The sequence below is a fragment of the Heterocephalus glaber genome, unplaced genomic scaffold (genome assembly GCF_053883595.1).
Source record: "Heterocephalus glaber isolate CG9 unplaced genomic scaffold, H.glaber_assembly_v1.0 deba00001472, whole genome shotgun sequence".
Classification (NCBI taxonomy): domain Eukaryota; kingdom Metazoa; phylum Chordata; class Mammalia; order Rodentia; family Bathyergidae; genus Heterocephalus; species Heterocephalus glaber.
Window position 1 is genome coordinate 52,256,512 of NW_028258315.1, and position 21,655 is coordinate 52,278,166.

The 21,655-nt window shown below is 36.5% G+C and overlaps 1 long non-coding RNA gene across 3 annotated transcripts in view; it reads left to right on the forward strand.

Annotated features, from left to right (window-relative positions):
• LOC110351081 (uncharacterized) overlaps nt 1-21,655 on the forward strand; it is a 257,733-nt gene that overhangs the window by 26,135 nt on the left and 209,943 nt on the right. For all 3 annotated transcript variants that reach the window (XR_002398108.1, XR_015439253.1, XR_015439252.1), the window contains exon 2: nt 8,319-8,398. This is a non-coding gene — a long non-coding RNA (uncharacterized LOC110351081). The remainder of the gene's footprint in view (nt 1-8,318; nt 8,399-21,655) is intronic.

Here is a 21,655-nt window from a genome sequence, read left to right on the forward strand (position 1 = left end):
CAATTTCCATGTGTTTATGAAATTCTTGCAGTTTCCTTTGCTATTGATCTCCAATTTCATTGCACTATGGTCTGATAATATACAGGGGATAACTTCAATTCCTTTACACTTACCTAAATATGTTCTATGAGCGAGTATGTGATTTTGGATAACAACTCATGTGCAGCTGAAAAGAATGTGTTTTCTGATTTTTGTCGGTTGGAACATTCTGTAAACATCTGTTGAGTCCATTTGTTCAAGAGTTTGATTTAGGTCTAGTATTTCATTGCTTATTTTTTGTCTAGTTGATCTATCTAATTGTGACAGTGGGGTATTGAAGTCCCCCACTACTGTTGTGTTAGTGCTTATATGATTTTTCATGTCTGTTAGTATTTGTTTTATATAGTTGGGTGCACTAGTGTTTGGTGCATAGATGTTTATGATTGTCATCTCTTCCTCTTGGATGATTCCCTTACAAGGATATAGTGTCCTTCTTTGTCTCTCTTAATCAGTGTTGGTTTGAAATCCACTTGATCTGCAAAGAGGATAGCCACTCCTGCTTTTTTTTTGGGTTCCCATCTCATGGAGTATTGTTTTCCATCCTTTAACTTTCAGTCTATGAGTTTCTTTTTGAATTAAGTGTGTTTCTTGTATGCAGCATATTGTTGGATCTTGCTTCTTGACCCATTCTGCCAGTCTATTTCTTTTGATTGGTGAGTAGAGACCCTTAACATTGATGGTTATAACTGATATGTATTCACTTATCCTTGTCATGACTTTTTCTTTTTGTTGGATTCTCCCCCTTTGCCTTTACTTTCTTGTTGTGCCTGGTGTATTCATTTTGCTGGGCTTCCTAGGGTTGTGATCCTCATTGTCTTTTTGTAGGATATTTTCTAAAAGTTTTTGGAGTGCTGGTTTGGTTTTCATGAAGTTCCTGAAGTGCTCTTTGTCATGAAATTATCTTATTTCTCCATTAATTTTGAAAGATAGTTTTTCAGGGTACATCAATCTGGGTTGGAGGCTGTTTTCATTTAGGGCTTGGAATATGTCACTCCAAGCTCTTCTTGCCTTGATGGTTTGTGTTGAGAAGTCTGCTGTGATTCTGATGAGCTTTCCTTCATATGTGATTTGTTTTATTTTCTCTAACTGCTTGTAGAACTTTGTACTTCTGTTTGGTTTCTGGAATCTTAACAATTATATGCCTATGCGTAAATTTTTTGATCCAAGCTAGTTGGAGTCCTATATGCCTCACTCATCTGTATGTCAAGTTCTTTTCCCCTGCTTGGGAAGATTTCTGCCATTTCTTCTGTGAACAGTTTTTTTTAATGTTATCTGCACTCTCTCCTGTTTCATCATTGATTCCAACAGTCTCATGTTATTCTTCTTTGCATCATGTAACAGCTGCTGGATTGATTTCTCATGGTCCCTTACTATTTTTAAGAAATTTTTCTTTTCCTGGTCACTAATTGCAATCTTCTCTTCTGTATCTGAAATTCTGTCCTCACATTGGCTCATTCTTCTGTGTAAACTTTCAATGGAGCTTTTAATCTCCTGGAAATTTGTTTGCATCTGTTTTATGGATTCCATTTGTTTCCTATGTTGGGGTTCCATCATGTTCCTCAGCTCTTCTATTTTTTTAACTGTTCCTCTTTAGATTTATTATTCATGTCTTGCACTATGGGCACAATCTCTGCTATTATCTGAGAAATTATTTCAGATTTCATTATTTCCAGATCCTCTTTTGTTGCCAGTTCAGGGAGTCCAGGTGGTTGAGTTTTAAATTGTTCCATCTCATTTCCCTTTGGGTTCACTTTAGGTTATCTGGAAGTCTGGTTTTGAGACTTGTGTATGTGTGTTCTCATTTCAACGTGGGGTTAGGGAGCGATGTGTGCTGATGACATTTGTGTGGCTCACCTCCTCAGTGCTGGGGGTGGTGGTATGGCATCCCAGAAGTTTCACCTCCTCTGGGGTGGTGGCAGCTCTGCCCCTCAGTGCTGGGGGAGGTGGTATGGCAGCCCAGAAGGTTCACCTTCTCTGCACTGGGGGCAGCTTTCTTCCTAAGTGCTGAGGGTTGTATGGTGGCCTGGAAGGTTCACCTCCTCTGAGGTGGGGGCAGCTCTGCTCCTTGGTGCTTGGGGCAGTGGTATGGTGGCCTTGAAAGTTCACCTCCTCTAGGCTGGGGGCAGCTCTGCTCCTCGGTGCTCAGCATGGTGGTATGGCGGCAGGAGGTCTAATTTTTTGAGATTTTTATATATTCTAGATGTTAATCCTCTGACTGAGGAATAGCTGGCAAAAATGTTTTCACATTCCATAGGTTTTCTCTTCACTCTCATGGTTGTTTTCTTTGCTGTGCAGAGGCTTCTTAATTTGATATGATCTCATAAGTTGATCCTTTGTGCTATTTCTTATGCAATTAGGGTCCTGTTCAGAAAGTCCTTAGCTATGCCTATGTCTTCAAGAGTTCTATCTATTTTATCTTCTAGCAGGTTGTTTCTTTTTAAACATTTAAATCTTTAAATATTTTAATTTTAGTTTAGTACATGGTGAGAGATATGGGTCTAGATTTAATCTTCTGCATATCTTCCAGCAGCTTGTGTTTCTGGCTTAACACTTAGTTCTTTGATCCATTTTGATTTTAGTTTAGTACATGGTGAATGATATGGGTCTAGATTCAATCTTTTGCTTGTGAATAGCCAGTTTTCTTAACACCATTTATTAAAGAGGCTATCTTTCCTCCAGCATATGTTTTTGGCCTTTTTTAAAAAAATCAGATAGCTGAATGTGCCTGGGGTTGTTTCTGTGCCCTGTTCCATTGACCTACATGTCCGTTTTTGTGCCAATACAATGCTATTTTTAATCACTATAGCTTTATAGTATAACTTAAAGTCTAAGGTTGTGATGCCTCTTGTTTTGATCTTGTTGCCTAGGATTGATTTTGCTATTCTGGGTTTCTTCTGGTTCCATATGAATTTTAGCACTGTTTTCTCTAGTTCTGTGAGGGATGCTATTGGTATTTTCATTGGAATTGCATTAAATCTGTATATCAGTTTTGGAAATAAGGCCATTTTGACAATCCTGCCTATCCAGGAATGGGGGTATCTTTCCATATTCTGATGTTCTCTTCAATCTTTTTTCAGAGTACCATAGTTTTGTTGTAGAGATCTTTTACTTCCTTGGTCAGGATAAGTCTTAAGTGCTTAATTTTTCTTGATTCTGTTGTGAGTAGTGTTCTTTTTGTAATCTTTTTTGGTGAGTTTATTATTGGTGCATAGGAGTGGACTGATTTTTGTGTTGATTTTATATCTTGCTACATTACTGAATTTAGTTATTAATTTTAGGACTCTTTTGGTGGAATTTTTTGGGCTCTTATAAGTGGAAGATTACATCTTCTGCAAATAATAATTTGACTTTTTCCTTTCCTACCCATATCCCTTTTATTTCTTTTTCTTGCTTGATTTCTCTGGCTAATGTTTTGAGTATTATGATGAACAGCAGTGATGATAGTGGACATCCTTGCCTTGTTCCTGATTTTAGAGAAAGCTTGCAGCTTTTCTCCATTTTATATGATGTTGGAAAAAGGTTTGTCATAAAAGGCTTCCATCAGATTGAGAGAAGGTCCTTTGATAGCTAATTGCTTCAGGGTTTTTATCGTGAATAAATGTTGGAGTTTGTGAAAGGCTTTTTATCTGTCTATTGAGATGATAGTGTGAGTTTTGTTGTTGGTTCTGTTTTTTGTTTTTTTTTGCTTTAAGTGGCAAGCTCAAGCAGATTTAATTATATTGTTATGATTAATTCTATAGTTCAAGGCTATGAATACAGTCTTATTTTTTAATTTTTAATTTTAATGTATTACAAATAAATATCAATAAAGAAAAATATAAAAACTATTCTATGAAAAAATAATTTTTCATGACAAAAATTAGTAGAAAATAACCATGGTAAATACAGTGTATCATGATCTTATAAGTGAATATTTTCATTTGCTGATCTATCTCTCAGCTCAATTCCTAATAAAACTATACCTTTTTTGCATAAAACACTTTAAGTATTGAAAAAGTATCTCACATTTTATATAATTTTGAAAAATTTCTTCCTCTGTCACAATATTTATTATTCTTTGTTTGGTTTTTTTTTTTTGGTACCGGAGATCGAACTCAGGACCTTGTGCTTGTGAGGCAGGCACTGGAACCACTGAGCTAAATCCCCGGCCCCATATTTATTATTCTTTTTGGTTTTTATTTTCACTTTCAGTTTCTCATGCCAGAGAGACAATGCAATATTTACAGATCCATGTTTGATTTATTTTACTTAAGAGTATGTTCTTAAGGTGCATTCATTTACCTAGAAATGTCTCAAGTTTATCCTTCTTTATGGCTGAATAGTACTCCATTATATAAAAAACTCCACAGCTTTTTTATCCATTCATTGGTTGATGGGCATTTCCAAGATTTAGCTATTACAAAATGTGCCACTATAAACATGGGTGCACATATATTGCTGTGGTATGATTCTTTTAATTCTTTTGGGAAAATGCCTAGAAGGAAAATAGCTAGTCAAATGACACCTCTAATCCTAGTTTTTTGAGGAGTCTCCACACCAATTTCCAAAGTGCTTGCACCAGTCTACACTCCCACCAACAGTGGAGAAGGGTTCCTTTTTCCCCACAGCACTGCCAGCATTTGTTCTTGGTTCATTTCTTTCTTTCTTTTTTTTTTTTTTTGGTACCGGGGATCAAACTCAGGTCCTTGTGCTTGCACAGCAGGCGACGAAACCACTGAGCTAAATCCCCGGCCCTTGGTTCATTTCTTGACAGCAGCCATTCTTTCTGGAGTGAGATGGAATCTCAGCATTGTTTTAATTTGCATCTCTTGAATAACCAGTGATGTTAAACATTTTTTCTTATATTTATTTGCCATTTCTACTTTTCATCTCAGAAGTGTGTATTCATCTCAGATGCCCATTTTTGAGTTGAGTCTTTAAATTTGGAGGGGTTGACTTTTTTTCAGTTCTTTATGTGTTCTAAATATTAGTCCTTTGTCTGAGAAACTGCTGGCTAAAATTTTTTTCCCTCTCTGTGGGTTGTCTTTTCACTCTGTAAGTAATTTCTTTTGCCATGCAAAAGCTTTTGAATAAGATGAGGTCCCAGTTATTGATTCTTTGTAGTATTTCCCATGTGGTGTGCATTTTCTTAATGAAGTCTTTGCTTACTCCTATGTCCTCAAGCATTCTACCTATTCTCTCTTCCAGCAGATTTAGTGTTTCTGTTTTATTATTTAGATCTTTGATCCATTTTGATTTTAGTTTAATGTATGGTGAGAGACATGGGTCTAGTTTTAGTCTTTAGCATATAGAAAGCCAGTTTTTTTAGCACCATTTATTAAAGGGACTATTTTTCTTCCAGTGAACATGTTTGGCCCCTTTATCAAAGATAAGGTGGCTAAGTGTGTTTGAGGTTCTTTCTGTGTCTTATAGTCTGTTCCATTTGTCTTCAGGTTTTTAAATTTTTTTTTGCCAGTCCTTGGTTCTGTTTATATGACATATTAAATTTATTGATTTGTGTATGTTGAATCATCCCTGAATCCCTGGGATGAGGCCAACTTGGTCATGATAAATAGTCTTTTTGATCATTTATTGCAATCTGCTTGCCAATATCTTTTTGGGGATTTTTGTACCTATAATTCATTAAAGAGATTAGCCTATAGTTCTCTGTTTTGGTTGGGTTACTTTGGGAGTACTCCTTCCCTTCCAATTTCATTAAAGAGTTTGAGGAGTATTGGTATTAGATCTTCCTTGGAATTTTTGTAGAATTCAGCAATAAATCCATTGGGTCCTGGCTTTTCTTAGTTGGTAGTTTATTTTTCATTATTGCTTCAATTTTATTGCTTGTTACTGGATTATTTAGGGTTTTTATATCTTCTTGGTTCAATTTTGGTAATTCATATGTATCTATCCATTTCTTCTGGATTCTCCAATTTATTGGAGTACAGGTTTTCAAAGTAGTTACTGACAATCTTCTGGATTTTGGCAGTGTCCATTATGATTTTGCTTTTTTCATTTCTAATTGTATTGATTTGGGTCTTTTCTGTTTTCTTTTTTTGATAATATTAGCTAAGGGTTTATCTATTTTGTTTATTCTTTTTTTTTGGTACCAGGGATTGAACTTGGGACCTTGCACCTGTGAGGCAGGTGGCAGAACCCCTGAGCTAAATCCCCAGCCCTATTTTGTTTATTTTTTCAAAGAACTAGCTCTTTGATCTATGAGGCTATATGTCTTTTTTTTTTTTTTTTTTTGGTACCAGGGATCAAATTCAGGACCTTGCACTTGCAAGGCAGGCAGTGGAACCACTGAGCCAAATCCCTGGCAACATTAGCTCTTTGATATATTGATTCTTCATATATATTTTGAGTCTCAATTTCATTATAATTGATCTTTATAATTACATTCCTTGTACTGGCTTTATTTGGATTGTTATTGTTCTTCTAGGACCTTGAGGTACATTATTAGGTTATGTATTTGGGCTTTCTTTGTTTTTCTGATATGGGCATTCACAGGTATAAACTTCCCTCTTATGACTACTTTCACTGTATCCCATAAGTTTTGGTATGTTGTACTGGGATTATCATTGGAGTCTAGGAACTGTCTAAATTCTTCCTTATTTTTTTCTGTGAACCACTGTATTATTCAAGTGTGTTGTTTAATTTCCATGTGTTGCATAACTTCTGTGGGGATTTTTTTGACCTCGATTTCTAGTTTTATTGCACTATGATCTGATAATATGCATGATATAATTTCCATTCTTTTTTATTTACTTAAGCATGCTTTATGGTCGAGCATATGGTCCATCTTGGAGAAAGTTCCATGTGCTGCTAAGAATGTGTATTTTGTTTTTGTTGAGTGGAGCACTCTGTAGATATTTATTAAGTCTGTTAAAAATTGTGGTTCCACTTTGATATTTCTATGTTGATTTTTTGTGTAGTTGTTCGGTGTATTTGTGATAGTAGGGTATTGAGATCATCCACTATAATTGTGTTGATGTTTATCTGATTTTTTATGTTCAGTTGTGTTTATAAAGTTGAGTGCACCAGTGTTTGGGTGTATATGTTTATAATTGTTATCTTTTCCTGTTGAATTGTTCCTTTAACCAATATGAAGTGACTTTCTTTGCCTCTTCTGATCAGTTTTGGCTTGAAATCTACTTTTAAAATAGGATAGCTACTCCTGCTTGTTTTCAGATTCTTGTTTCATAGAACATTGTGACTATATAGAAATGTGACTGATATTTATGTATTGATTTTGTTGCCTACAACCTTGCTGAACACATTGATAAGTTCTAGGAACTTCGGGGATAGGACTCAGGACCTTGCACTTGCCAGGCAGGTGCTGTGTTTCTGAGCTACATCCCTGGCCCACTTTGGGAGTGTCTATGGAGGCAGTTATACAGTTTTATTTCTTCCTTTATAATCAGTATGTCTTTTAATCTTCCTTGCTTTATTGTAGTGGCTAGCATTTCTAGTAAAATATTGAATAAGAGTTGCAAGAGAGGACAGATTTCCTTATTTCCAATATTAGGGGGAATATATTTAAACTGGCATCATTAAATGTCACATTAGCTGTAGACATTTATAGATGCTCTTTATTGATTTGAGGTAGCCCTTTTTTTATTCCTGGCTTCCAGAGAGTTTTTATCAGGTTAGTGTTGGGTTTTATGAAATGTATTTACTAAATCAGTTAAATATGAGATGATTTTTCTCCTTTAGTCTGCTGATATGATAGATTAACAATGATTAATTTTCAAATGTTGAACCAGCCTTACATACCTTGATTAAATCCTACTGGTTATGGTTTATAATTTTTTATACATTGTTGGATTCTATTTGTATTATTTCATTTAAGATCTTTGCATTTGGGTAGCATGAGAGTTATTGGTTTGTAGTTTTCTTTTTTAGTACTATTTTTCCCTGGTTTGGGTATCAAGATTATACTGGCTTCATAAAATTAGTTGAGATGAATTTCTTCCTCTTGTTTTCTGCAAAAAGAGATTGTATAAAATTGGTAATAATTTTTGTTAAAGTGTTTGATAAAATTCTCTAGTGACACCATCTGGTGTAGGGTGTTTCTTTTACTGGTAGTTTCAAATTACATATTTAACTTCTTTAGTAATTATAGGGATATTTATATTATCTATGCTAGCTTTGATAGTTTGCAAGAAATTGGTCAGTTCTAATTATCATACTTATGAGTATAAAATTATTTTTGTATTTTATTATTCTCTGTCTTAGTCTATTTTCTGCTGCCATAACAGAGTAACACAGGAAATTTATCTCTTATTCTTCTGCAGCCTAGGAAGTTTAAGACCATGGTGCTGGCATCTGATAAAGTCTTCTGGTTGCATCATATCAGGACAGGAAGCATCACATGGTAAGACACCACACTGTGTGCAAAAGAGAGCAGAAGCAAGGGAGTGTGGAGTGAGGGAGGGTGAACACTAATGCACATATGGGAAAGATAATGCTTTTATAACAAAGCCACTCCCATGACATCTAACCCACTCCTGTGATAACAGCATTTATCTGCTCAGGAGGGCATAATCTAATCACGTAATGGTCTCATCTCCCAGTATTGTCACAGTGGCAATTAAATTACAATGAATTTTGGAGGGGACATTCAAACCTGGCACCCTCCTTTTCATGACTTCTGGTTCTGTAGTGATATCTATTTCATTCTTGACACAGTAAGTTCTGACATAAACATTCGAGTTGCGAACTTTCACAGATTCAAAGGACCTCGAATTATAAACATTCATAGATACAAATTGCAGACCTAGCTCATGTTTCTAGCTTACCATTCTAAGATGACTGTAAAAGCAAAAATAATTCATTTATAGTATTTATGTGTGTGTGTGTTTGGTATCTTTATGCTTTACATTGTATATTTGTGTCAAAGGTGTAGAAGACTCACTTTGTTGGACTTACAAAGAAATCTGCCTTATAAATGTTTTCCCAGAATTGAACTCATTTGTAAGTTGAGGACTTACTATATTGATGATTTTTGTCTCTTCCTTTTTTATATTTCCCAGTTTTGTAGAAGTTTACTATTTTTATTAATTTATATTCCCAACAACCAGTTTTGATTTCACTGGGTTTTTCCATTTTCTTCCTGTTTTAAATTTTACCAACTTTGTCATAATTATTATTAATATTATTTCCTTTGTTATGTTTGCTTTGGGTTTTTGTATTAGTCACTTTCCTATTGCTGGGCCAAAATGCCTGACACCTGCAACTTAAGAAGGAAAGGTTAATTTGGCTCACAGTTTCTAGTGGTTGAGTCCAAAGTCAGCTGGCTCTAAGGCACAGAAGGCATGGTAGAAGGGCCTGGCAGAGGACAGCTCTCATCTCATGGCAGCCAGGCAGGAGAGAGAGAGGGAGAGGGAGAGGAGGGAGAGGGAGAGGAGGGAAAGGGAGAGGGAGAGGAGGGGAGCCATGAAAAAGAATACACTCTTTCAGGTCACTCCCCGCTCCTCACTGACCCAACTATACTGACCAGACACCACCTCTGAACAATACATGAGTACAGCGCCCTCATGATTCGAACACCTTCTCAAAGCCTCACCTTTGAACATGAGACTTTGGGGTGACATTTTAGACATAAACTATAACAGTTTTTATTTTCTTTTTCTAGTTTTTGATGTAGTAATTTAGAGTATTGATTCAAAATCTCTTTTCCAAGGTAAGCCATAAATGTTGTAAAATTTCTTCTTAGCAGTACATTAGCATTTTATACAATGTTCTATTTGGATTTTCATTCAGTTTATGCATTTAAAAATTTCCTTTGAGGTTTCCTCTTTGTCCTTTTTATTGTGTAAAACTATGATATTTAATTTCCAAGTATCTGAAGTTTTCCTTTTTGTATTATTGAGTTTTAGTTTCATTCCATTTGGTTGTCAAAAAACTCCAAGATTTGACTTCCTTTAAATTTGTTGGGGTTTGCTTTGTGATACAGGGTATGATTTACTGCAGTAAATTTTCTAAGGGGACTTGAAAAGAATATGTATGCTGCTGTTGTTGAATGTTTTATAAATGCTTATCAGTTCCTGTTGCTTGATGTTGTTGCTCAGTTCTTCCATATTTTTGCTTATTTTTAATCTAGTAGCTTAGAGTAGGGTGTTGACATCTCCAGTGATAATTGTGTACTTATCTGTTTCTCTTTTCATTTATATCAGTTTGGTTTCATGTGTGTTTTAGTTCATTTATGCTGCTATAACAGAATATCTGATTATTTCACAAAGAATATAATACCAAGGCAATGTATGAACAGCAGAAATTTGTTTCTCACATTTGTGGAGATTAGAAAGTCCAAGATCAAGGTTCTGGCATAAATGAGGACCTTCTTACTGTGTTCTCACGTGGTGGAAGGCAGAAAGGCAAGAGAGGGTAAGCCCATGTCCACAAGCCCTTTACATGGCATTATCAATCCATTTATGATGGCTTTGGCCTCATGACCCAAACACTTCCCCAAAGGTCTCACCTCTAGCAGTGATGCATTGTGGATAAATCTCCAATCCATGGTTTTCAGGGGAATGTTCAGACCATAGAAATGTGCTTTGAAACTATTGTTCAGTGCATATGCATTTAGGATCACTATCCTATCACAGTGAATTGTTTTACCATTAGGTAGTGTCCCTCTTTGTCATTTATAATTTTCTTTGCTCTGAAGTCTACTTTATTTGAAGTTAACATAGCCATGACTGCTTTTAAAAATGATTATTTAAAAAAAATGATTATTGTTAGCCTGACACATCTGTTCTCATTCTTTCATTTTCTGCTCTGGTTTGTGTACAGTTTGAGTGTGTCCCCCATAGGGACACATTCATGTGTTGAAATTGAGGTATTAAGAGGGCAGAAACTTCATCTGACTGCAGTGTTTAAAGGTGGTGGGAGCTGTGGGAGTGAATAGGATTATATAAGCTCATCAGGGTGGATTTCCTAGTACTGAAATTGATGGCTTTGTAAGAAGGAAGAGAGATGGGAGACTCATACATGTCCCCTGTCTCTTACCATGTGACTTCTTGTGCTGTTTTGAGATTTCTGCCAGCAAGAAGGCTATTACCAGATGTGGCCCCATGACCTTGGACCAGAACTGTGAACCAAAATAAACCTTTTTTGTTTGTAAAGTTACTCAGTCTCAGAAATTTCATTATAGTAATAAAAAAATGAATGAATATACTTTCAAACTGTGCAATTATGTTTTTTATTTTTTTATTAAATTTTTATTTTTATTGGTACATGTTTGCACTACATAATGATTACATTTCTTGTGAGAAGTTGGTACATGCACATAACACATCTTAATTCTTTCTTCATTGTCTTGTCCTCCTTTCCCTCTTCCTTCCCTACATCTCTGTGATTTCCCTTTTCCAAAAGCTCTGTCTCCATTTTCTATTATTCATCTTTTATTTTGCTCTTTATTTATATTTTGTGTTTCACATGTAAGAGAAACCATGTGATATGTCTGTTGTATGTCTGATTTATTTCACTTAACATTATGGCCTTACGGTGAATTTCCTACAAATGACTCAAGTTTATCCTTCTTTATAGCAGAGTAATAATTCAGTGTGTAGAAATACTACATTTTAAAATCTATTCTTCTATTGATGGACATATAGCCTGCTTCCAAGATTTATGTTTGAAGTAAATTTCTTGTAGACAGTGTGTTGTTGGGCCATGTGTCTTTAGCTGTTGTGACAATCTTTTTCTTTTAATTGTATATTTAGACTACTAACATTTGTAGTAACTAGTGAGATATTAGGGCATAAATATGCTACTTTTAATTATTTTTATTATTTATTTCCTCAATTTTTCATTTCTGTTTCTCTTTTCTTGTCTTCTTGTGGGTTGAGTACTTTTATTTATTTATTTATTTATTTATTTTCCCCATTAACTTTATTGGTACATTTTAGGTATAAAATACAGTTACATTCATCATTGGGATCTTGTACCATTGTATGAGTCTCTTGGTTTTTATTTGTTTTCCCCTTCCCTTGCCCTCCCTTCAACTCCTCCACCCTTCCCTATTTGCAAAGACCTTGTTTCTATTTTTTTCCTCTTCTCATATTTTTTCCTTTCCCTTTTTTCCCTTCCCCTACCCCTCCCAATTCCCCTGCTCTTTTATCCCTTTTCTTCCTGTTACACAATATCAGTTATACTTTTTAAAAATTACAATATTAAGATCTAGGAGACATTACCACAGATTTTACAGAATTTAAAAGGATATAGAAAGCATATTACAAAAATCTTTTTTGAAATAAATTTGACAACTTCTAAGAAGTAACTTAGAAGACAAATTAATGAAACTAACTCTGGAGGAAATATAAAATTTGAATAGCACCTATTAAAGAAAGTATATTCCTAGCTTGAAAACCTACCTATATGACAACAGCAGGCTCATAAACATTTTAACTGATAAATTACATCAAACAATTAAAGCAGAAAAAAGAAGGAACACTCCTCCCTTCACTTTAGGAAATCAACATTGTGCTAATCCTAAAACTGGATAAAGATAATAGAAGAAAAAGGTATGAACATAGATAGAAATTTGTTTAACAAAACACACTCTTAGAAGTCAGATCTGGCAGGATGTAGAAAGTGGTTTTATTATAGGGATGGCAGTGTTGGTTCAGCATTGGAAGATCCACCCCCCAAAGTCAGCATTTTATTAACAGAGGAAAGGAAAAAGCCATATGATCCTGTCACTAGTTGGAGAAAGAGTATTGGACTAAATTCCACAGCTGTTCATGGTAAAAGCTATCAGGAGACTAGAAGTAGAACAGAACCTTCTCAATAGATCAAAGACATGTACTCCATACTTCCACCAGAAACTCCTTCTATGAATGGAGACGATACAATGCTTTCTCCCTAAAGTGGGGAACAAGGGCATATATGCCTACTCTTCATCTGTCCATTAGACTTTGAAACATAGGTCTAAACCAAAATAGTTTGGCAATAAAATGACACACCTAGGATAGGATTGGCACAGCAGAAGCAAAATCTTTATATGTAGATGAAATGATCATCTACAGAGAAAATACTAAGAAATCTCTAGGAGCCCCTAGAGGGTTGAGTACTTTTAAAGATTCTTTTTATTTATACTGGTTTTGAGTGCATATATTTGTCTTAGTATGCTTTTACTATTTTTGTATAGTATTTATGTTGTTTTCAAAAGTGGTTGTCCTAGATATTAAACTATACATACATACTTTATCACAGGCTACTTGTATCAATGTTTTATCAAATTAAATCTAGTACAAAAACCTTATTTCTATTTAAATCTCTTTATGTTCCCTGTTTTTGAAATTTATTTATCCCAAGTATTTCCTCTGCAGATACCAAATACCACAACAATTGATATTATATTATTTTCTTCAACTGTAAAAAATATGATATAAAACCTAGCAGTATAAAAAGTCTATTTTAATCAGTATTATTATCTATTCTGTTGCATTTCTGCCTTATTCCATTTGGGCTACTCTAACAAAACACAATAAACTCTGTGGTATTTAAACAGCATATTATTTCTCAGAGTTCTGCAGGCTGAAGTGCAAATTCATTGTCTGGTGAGAGCTGGATTTAATATTCTTGATTCAGAGATGACCATCTTTTTGCTGTGTCCTCGCATGATGGAAAGGGCGAAGGATCTATCTGGAGTCTCTTTTATTAGGACACTAATCACATTCAAGAAGGCTGTGCCTCATGACGAATCACCTTTTAAAGGCCTTACCTCAGATATTATCACACTGGGGGTTAAGATTTTTTGGCATATGAATTTTAGGGGGCAGAAAAGTTTCGTTTATAGCAGATTCTTTTATGAAATTCTCTCTCTCTTTTTGTGGTACTGGGGAACGAACTCAGGACCTTGTGCTTTCCAGGCAGGCACGGTGCCACTGAGCTATATCCCCGGCCCTCTTTTATAAAATTCTAATCTTACTATTGTCATTGTTATTTTATTTGGAGAGCTTACTTTAACTATTCTTTAAGGATAAGTTTATGACGGATTTTCATAGTTTTGTTTCATCTGGAAATGTATTTACTGTATTTCCCTTTCACTGTTGAACAATAATTTTTACCAGATCCAGAACTCATGATTGACATTTTCTCTCAGGACTTGAGAAAAATGTTGTGCCGAGAAATCTGTCATTTAATTTGATATTCCCTTGTGAGTAATGAATGCTTTGTTTCTCTTTGGTTGCTTTAAAGATGTTTCTTTGACTCTAGCTTTTAGGAGTTTAGTTATGATGTGTCTTTGTGGGTTTCTTTGGATTTATCTTAGTCGAGATTCACCAACTTCTTGAATCTGTAGATTTATGACTTTTGTCAAATTTGAGAAGTTTTCAAATTTTTTCATATTTTTTTCTTTAGCTCCATGTTCTTTCTTCTTCTCAGGAACTCTAAAACATAAGTGTTCATTATTGTCGCATGGGTCCTGGAGGTCTCATTTATTGACTTTTTTTCTTTTTGGTAAAATTTCTCTGTTTTGTTCTGAGTGAACAAATTCTATTTGTCCTTTCTACTATTGAGCCTACCCATTGAATTTTTTAATTTAAGTTATCATTTTTTACCTCTATAATTTTATTTGCTGAATTTTGATACTTTAATATATTCTAAGAAAAAAAACCTTTGTCAGAAAGTTTCAACCCATCTGATTCATCTTACTGTCAGTTGATTGTCTTTTATCATTCAAGTTAAGATTTTCCTGGTTCTTGTTCCTATTTAAATCTTATTTTTAGCAGGAACTCATACTGCTTAGCTTTAGTGTGGATGTAGTTTTAATGATGATTTAGTTTACTGAGCCCTTGCAAAGCCATTCTGCTCTACTTTGTTCTTTAGCCTCCCCCGGAGCCCTGCTGAATCCTTCCTCATGTTGCCAAGGGCGGGCAAAGGCACTATTCTGTCACCTGTTACCATTAAGTGAGGGTTTCTGGACCTGCAGGATAGATTGTTTATCCTGCTCTATTCTTCTACCACTGGGAGCAGATGAACTTTTCATTCTGTTTCTGGTGAGGCTCACAGGGCAGGAAAGATCTCCTTTGTCTACCTTCTGTAGCTGGATGAAGAGCTAAGAACTGCTCTGGCACTGGGTAGAGATTCAGGAGAGCTTGGGCCTGGTTCTCTGTTACTGGGTGGAGGGTGGGGGCATGCTGTGTCTGCTGGTACAGCTGGTATGGGATGTGGGATGATTCCACCTGCATAACTTTCCTGTTGCTGATTCTGTCTGCAGGTAAGAATAGGTTTTCCTCTGGAGATCTCCTGATATCGCAGGTAGATCAGGCTGCCAGTCTCATTGGATGTGGCCTTCCTTCTAAATCTTGATTGGAACTTTGGCCAGAGAAGATCTTTCCTCCCTCCCTCCCTTCTTTCATCCCTTTCTTTTCTCTTTCTCCTCTTCTTTTCCTTCTTATTTGTTGTGGTCTGCACTTGTTGCCAGTACTGGGTTGTTGGCCATGAGATACATGGTCAATAAAGTGAAATCCCAGGGAACATATTGTGGTTTTGCTCAAGTCCTTAGCTAGTCCACGTTCTCTCTACACCTTCAGGGTCATCAAGCAAATGATTTCGAGTATATTTAATTGCATTTAGAGGGAAGAATAGGAAAACATGGGCCTGCTCCCTTGTTACTACAGGTCCATTTGAAGCCACTGCTTATGTCACATCTGCTAACATCTTATTGGCCAAAATGAGTCACATAGGTGGCCTATTGTCAAAGGAGGAGTGAGGCAACCCAATCATGTGGGTTCTGCAAAATTACATGGCAAAGTATGTGGATATCAGGAGAGATGAGAATTAGAGCCATTTGGAAGCCATCTCAGATGTCCTAATTAGGTCCTCTTTTCCTTCAGTTAGAGTTAGTTTCTTTCGTTCATAAGTAATGAAATTGGATGATGTAGTTTTCTGTCTTATACTTAGGTATAGAGACCATGAGCCTGCAGGCTATAAGTTTCATGGGAGCTGCAACCATGTCCCCCAGTTAGTTACCATTGCCCTAGAGCCTAGGGGAGACAGGTAAGCAAAGTGTGTTGAATGGAGTAGCGTTGAGGTGTAGTTTCTATATTCTCTTTTAGGATGCATAGTCAACAGGGTATAATTTCTGGTTTTCATCACTATAGGTTTCTTTCTGGGGTTCCCCAGGCCACGACTTAGCGCCGCATATCTCGTGGAGCTATATTTTGGTGAGCTGGTGTCATTGTGATCCAGTTTTCTGTTTTCATTTTTACTATATGGTGTGATTCAATGAGTCACTGATAATCTTTGGAATTTCAGTGAAGACATCACCACAGGCCCCCAGCCCTAGTCCTGAGAGGTCTGATCAGCTGGGCTTTCCTCTTTATCTTAGATTATTTGAACCTAGATCAAACAACCTCGTAATCTTAGTTAAAATGTTTACTGTTTTTGATCTCCCTTGTACCTAAGACTTAGATATCACAGCTCTTCAGTAAGCTGCCCAGAAAGAGGCAGTGCAGCTTCCTACCACACAGGAATATTGGTTAGTGAAAGAACTTTGCCCATGTTGTTGGGCTAGGTACTTAGAAGTACTGCATATGAGCTACCTATATTATGCTTGTGAGGCAAGTGGTGGAACCACTGAGCTAAATCCCTGGCCCAAGAATTTATTTATTTTTATTTATTTATTTTTTGGTACGGGGATCGAACTCAGTACCTTGCGCTTACGAGACAGGTGGCGGCACCACTGAGCTAAATCCTCAGCTCCTGTTATGCTTGTGAGACAGAAGAGAAGGTTCCCTAAGAGGTACTTTTCATTTTTCCTTTGTTTTGTCTTTGATACCTGTGGCTTTTACCAAATGCCTCATGCCTGCTCCAGAAGACTATGCTCCAGATGTGGTAATGTAAGACATCCAGCTGCTCCAGGAGACTTTTGCAGGAGACTGTGGCAGCTTCAGATGGCCTGAGATGGTTCCATATGACTCTGCTCTGCACCCTGTCTGGATGGCTTTGCCCCTCTGAAACTGCTTTAAATATCCCCACTCCAGTCTGCAAAGATCTTTTCCCTTCCCAATACGGCCTGGGAAAGTGGGCCAGTACACCTGTACCAGCTGGCACAACTAAGCAAAATGTCTGTGGTTGACAGGCAGGAGACTGTGCAGGTGTGGCCCCACTTTTTTGTCCATATAGGTAGCACTTTTCTCATCCTCTTCAAGTCAATCTGGGCCAGCCTTCATCCCATGTGCTGCTTTACCTATGCTGCAGCATAAAACTTAATAAAAAGATTCTTTTGGGTGGTTTTATTTTGCCTGTGATTCTGTTTCAAGTAGAGCAGGCTGAGTTGGGTGCACTATGATCTGGTAACACCAAAAGCTGGCACAGAAGGTGGCCAGCAGCTGCTGCTGGTAACAGCGGGCAACTGAGAACAACGGAGAGCCGCCAGGAACTGCTGGCTGTGGCTGCTAAAAGAGCAACAGGGAGAGCTCCAAGCACTAAGAACTTAGAGCTGCTGCCACTCAAGGCTAAGGGTTGCTAACATAATGAGCTGAGAGCCACTGGCCCTCAAATCTCAGAGCTGCTAACAGAAAGGGGACTTTGTCTATTCAAAATTTCTATCCAAATTGAGCAAAAGACCACTCAGCCAATTGGTGACACTGTAGTCTCTATATTTTTGACTTTCCTCTAACAACCAGGTTGAGAAGTAAGTGCTATGCCTATTTCCACTTCACACATTTGAAGCTGAGGCACAGATCATTCATGTAACTTGAACATAGTCTCATAGCTAATAAGGAGTGGAACCTGAAGAAATCCTCTAGTTCCTCAATGTTCCATAAAACTCCATTCTCTGGAAAGGAGGACGTAGCTGATAACTGATTTCTCTAAGCATAATTGCTCCTTTTGGCACTAGGGACACATGGTGGTCCTATAATCAGCATTTGTCTTCTACAGCAGCTTTGCCAAATTCTAGAATGGCTTCTGATTTATCTGTTGTAACTGAATGTCAACCCAGAGCTGCACCTTAATTTCCTCAAAAATGTTTGCTTTTTCCACTTGCTCTCTGGGAATGGCTTGCACTCTATAAGTCCCTGTTAGCCACCATCCCTTTAATCAGACTCATGCTCAATCATAGTGGAGAAGTGAAAGGAGCCATGGAGCAGCTATCCTGTCACTCTTGGGAGTGCCGGAGAAATAATTGGGAATCAAATATTTGCCTACTCCAGAGTGATTTATCACAATTAAAGGCATAATTATTTGGCCTTTGGGTTTAGTCAGAGGCTTCAAGGTTTTTTTTTTCCCCATTAAGTTTATTGGTACATTTAAGGTATAAAATACAGTTACATTCATCATTAGGATCTTGTACCATTACATGAGTCTCTTGGTTCTTATTTTTTTTCCCTTTCCTCCTCCCTCCCTTCACCCCCCTATTTGCAAAGATTTTGGTTCCATTTTTTTCATTTTCTCATATTTTTTCTTTTCCCTTCTTTCCTTTCCCCTACCTCTCCCACTTCCCATGCTCCTTTAGACCTTTACTTCCTATTATATAATATCAATTATACATTTTTAAAATTGAAATATCAAGACCTAGGAGACATTACCACAGATTTTACAGAATTTAAAAGAATATGGAAAGCATATTTCAAAAATCTGTTTTGAAATAAATTTGACGACTTCTAAGAAGTACCTTGGAAGACAAATTAATGACACTAACTCTGGAGGAAATATAAAATTTGAATAGCACTTATTAAAGAAAGTATATTCCTAGCTTGAAAACCTACCTATATGACAACAGCAGGCTCATATACATTTTAACTGATAAATTATATCAAACAATTAAAGCAGAAAAAAGAAGGAATACTTCTCCCCTCATTTTAGGAACTCAACATTGTACTAATCCTAGAACTAGATAAAGATAATAGAAGAAAAAAGTATGAACATAGATAGAAATTTGTTTAACAAAACAAACTCTTAGAAGTCAGATCTGGCAGTATGTAGAAAGTGGTTTTGTTATAGGGATGGCAGTGTTGGTTCAGCATTGGAAGATCCACCCCCAAAAGTCATCATTTTAACAGAGGAAAGGAAAAAGCCATATGATCCTGTCACTAGTTGGAGAAAGAGTATTGGACTAAATTCCACAGCTGTTCATGGTAAAAGCTATCAGGAGAATAGAAGTAGAACAGAACCTTCTCAATAGATTAAAGATGTACTCCATACTTCCAGCAAAAACGCCTTATATGAATGGAGAAGATACAATGCTTTCTCCTTAAGGTGGGGAACAAGGGCAGATGTGCTTACTCTTCATCTGTCCATTAAACTTTGAAACCTAGGCCCAAGCCAAAATAGTCTGGCAATAAAATGACACAATTAGGATAGGATTGGCAAGGTAGAAGCAAAATCTTTACAGGTACATGAAATAATCATCTACAGAGAAAATACTAAGAAAACTCTAGGATCCCCTAGAACTTATATTTGAATTTAGCAGGATTAGAAAACACAAGGTATATATAAAAATTCAGTTCTGTGTATACTTGCTATAAATGAAGAATTGGATATTGAAATGTAAAAGTTATGTAGGAGTACAAAGGACGTAGAAAAGTAAAAAAAAAACAAACCAGTGTTGGAAGACGTTTAGTACCTAATTTTAAGACTTCTTCTAAAGCCTCAGTAATCAAGGCAGTGTTGGGGTAAGGAAAGACATATAGATCATTGGAAAAAACCAGAGAATCTAGAAATAGAACCACACATATATGGTCCACTGAGTTTTGAAAGATTATTTAACATTAGCATTTTATAGAATATAAACTCAATTCAAGAACCAAGGAAGAGATAGTGTCTTCAGCAAACGGCACTAGAACACCTGGTATCTGTATATAAAAAATTAACCTCAACCCTTTTTTTCCATACATGAAAATAACTTGAAGAGATCTATGAACCTAAATAAGAAAGCCTAAAAGTATAAAACTTTAAGAAGAAATTATAAGGGAAAATGTTCATGAATTTAGGGTAGGCAAGAACTACCTAGAATACAAAAAACATGATGTATAAAAAAATTGATAAATGAGATTCCATCAAAATTTAGAACTTTAAATGACATCATTAGAATGAAAAGTAGTCCTTAAACAGAGCATATTTACAATGCATATAACCTATGACCAGAATATATAAAGAACTCTTATAGTTCATTGATAGACAACCCAATTAAAAAGTACACATAAGAAGATGATAAATAGCCAGTACAGTGCAAGGAAAGGTGTGCAACTCTAGAATCAGAAAAATATTAATCAGTACAATAACAAGATTGAATTATACACTCATTAGGGAGATGAAGTTCAAAGTTTTAAAAGCCTTGTCATGACTTTTTCTTTTTGTTGGATTCTCCCCCTTTGCATTTAATTTGTCACGCCCAATGGATTCATTCTACTGGGCTTCCTGGGGTTGTGATCCTCATTGTCTTTTCCTAGGACATTGTCTAAAATTTTTTGGAGTGCTGGTTTGGTATTCATGAAGTTCCTGAGGTGCTCTTTATCATGAAAGTATCTTATTTCTCCATCAATTTTGAAAGATAGTTTTGCAGGGCACATCAATCTGGGTTGGAGGCTGTTTTCCTTTAGGGCTTGGAATACATCACTCCAAGCTCTTCTTGCCTTGAGGGTTTGCATTGAGAAGTCTGCTGTGATTCTGATGGGCTTTCCTTTGTATGTGATTTGTTTCTTTTCTCTCACTGCTTGTAGAATTTTGTTCTTCTGTTGGATTTCTGGAATCCTAACTATTATATGCCTATGTGTAGATTTTTTTTTTGATCAAGGCCAGCTGGAGTCCTATATGCCTCACTTATCTGTATGTCAAGTTCTTTCCCCCTCCTTGGGAAGTTTTCTGCCATCACTTGTGTGAACAGTTTTTTTATGTCATCTGCACTCTCTCCTGTTTCTTCATTGACTCCAGTCAGTCTTATGTTATTCTTCTTTGCATCATCTAGGAGCTGCTGGATTGATTTCTCATGTTCCCTTACAATTTTAAAGCAATTTTTCTTTTCCTGGTCACTAATTGCAATCTTATCTTCTATATGTGAAATTCTATCCTCACATTGGTTCATTCTGCTGCTCAGACTTTCGATGGAGTTTTTAATCTCCTGGAAATCTGTTTGCATCTGTTTTATGGATTCCATTTGTTTCCTATGTTGGGATTCCATCATGTTCCTTAGCTCCTCTGTTTTTTAAAAAAATCTGTGTCTTCTCTATATTTATTAATCATGTCTTGCACTATGAGCACAATCTTTACTGTTATCTGAGTAATTATTTCAGATTTCATTTTTCCCAGATCCTCTTTTGTTGCCAGTTTAGAGAGTCCAGGTGGTATAAGATTGTTCCATCTCATTTCCCTTTGGGGTTACTGTAGGTGATCTGGAAGTCTGTTTTTGAGGCTTGTTCACGTGTCTTCTCATTTCCATGGAGGGGTGGGGGTGGAGGATCCTTCTGGTGCCCACGCGGCTCACCTTCTCTGCCCTGGGAGCATGGAATAGCGGTGGGAGAGCCTCCTTCCAGGTTCTGGGACTGGCTCACTTTCTCTAAGGATTTGGCTGGTGGACTGTGTTAATAATTCAAGCCAGAGAAGAGTCTTTTTGGATTTTGGTTTGCATAGCAGAACTTTAGCACTGGGGTGCCAACAGCTGCCCCAAGGAATTGGTTGT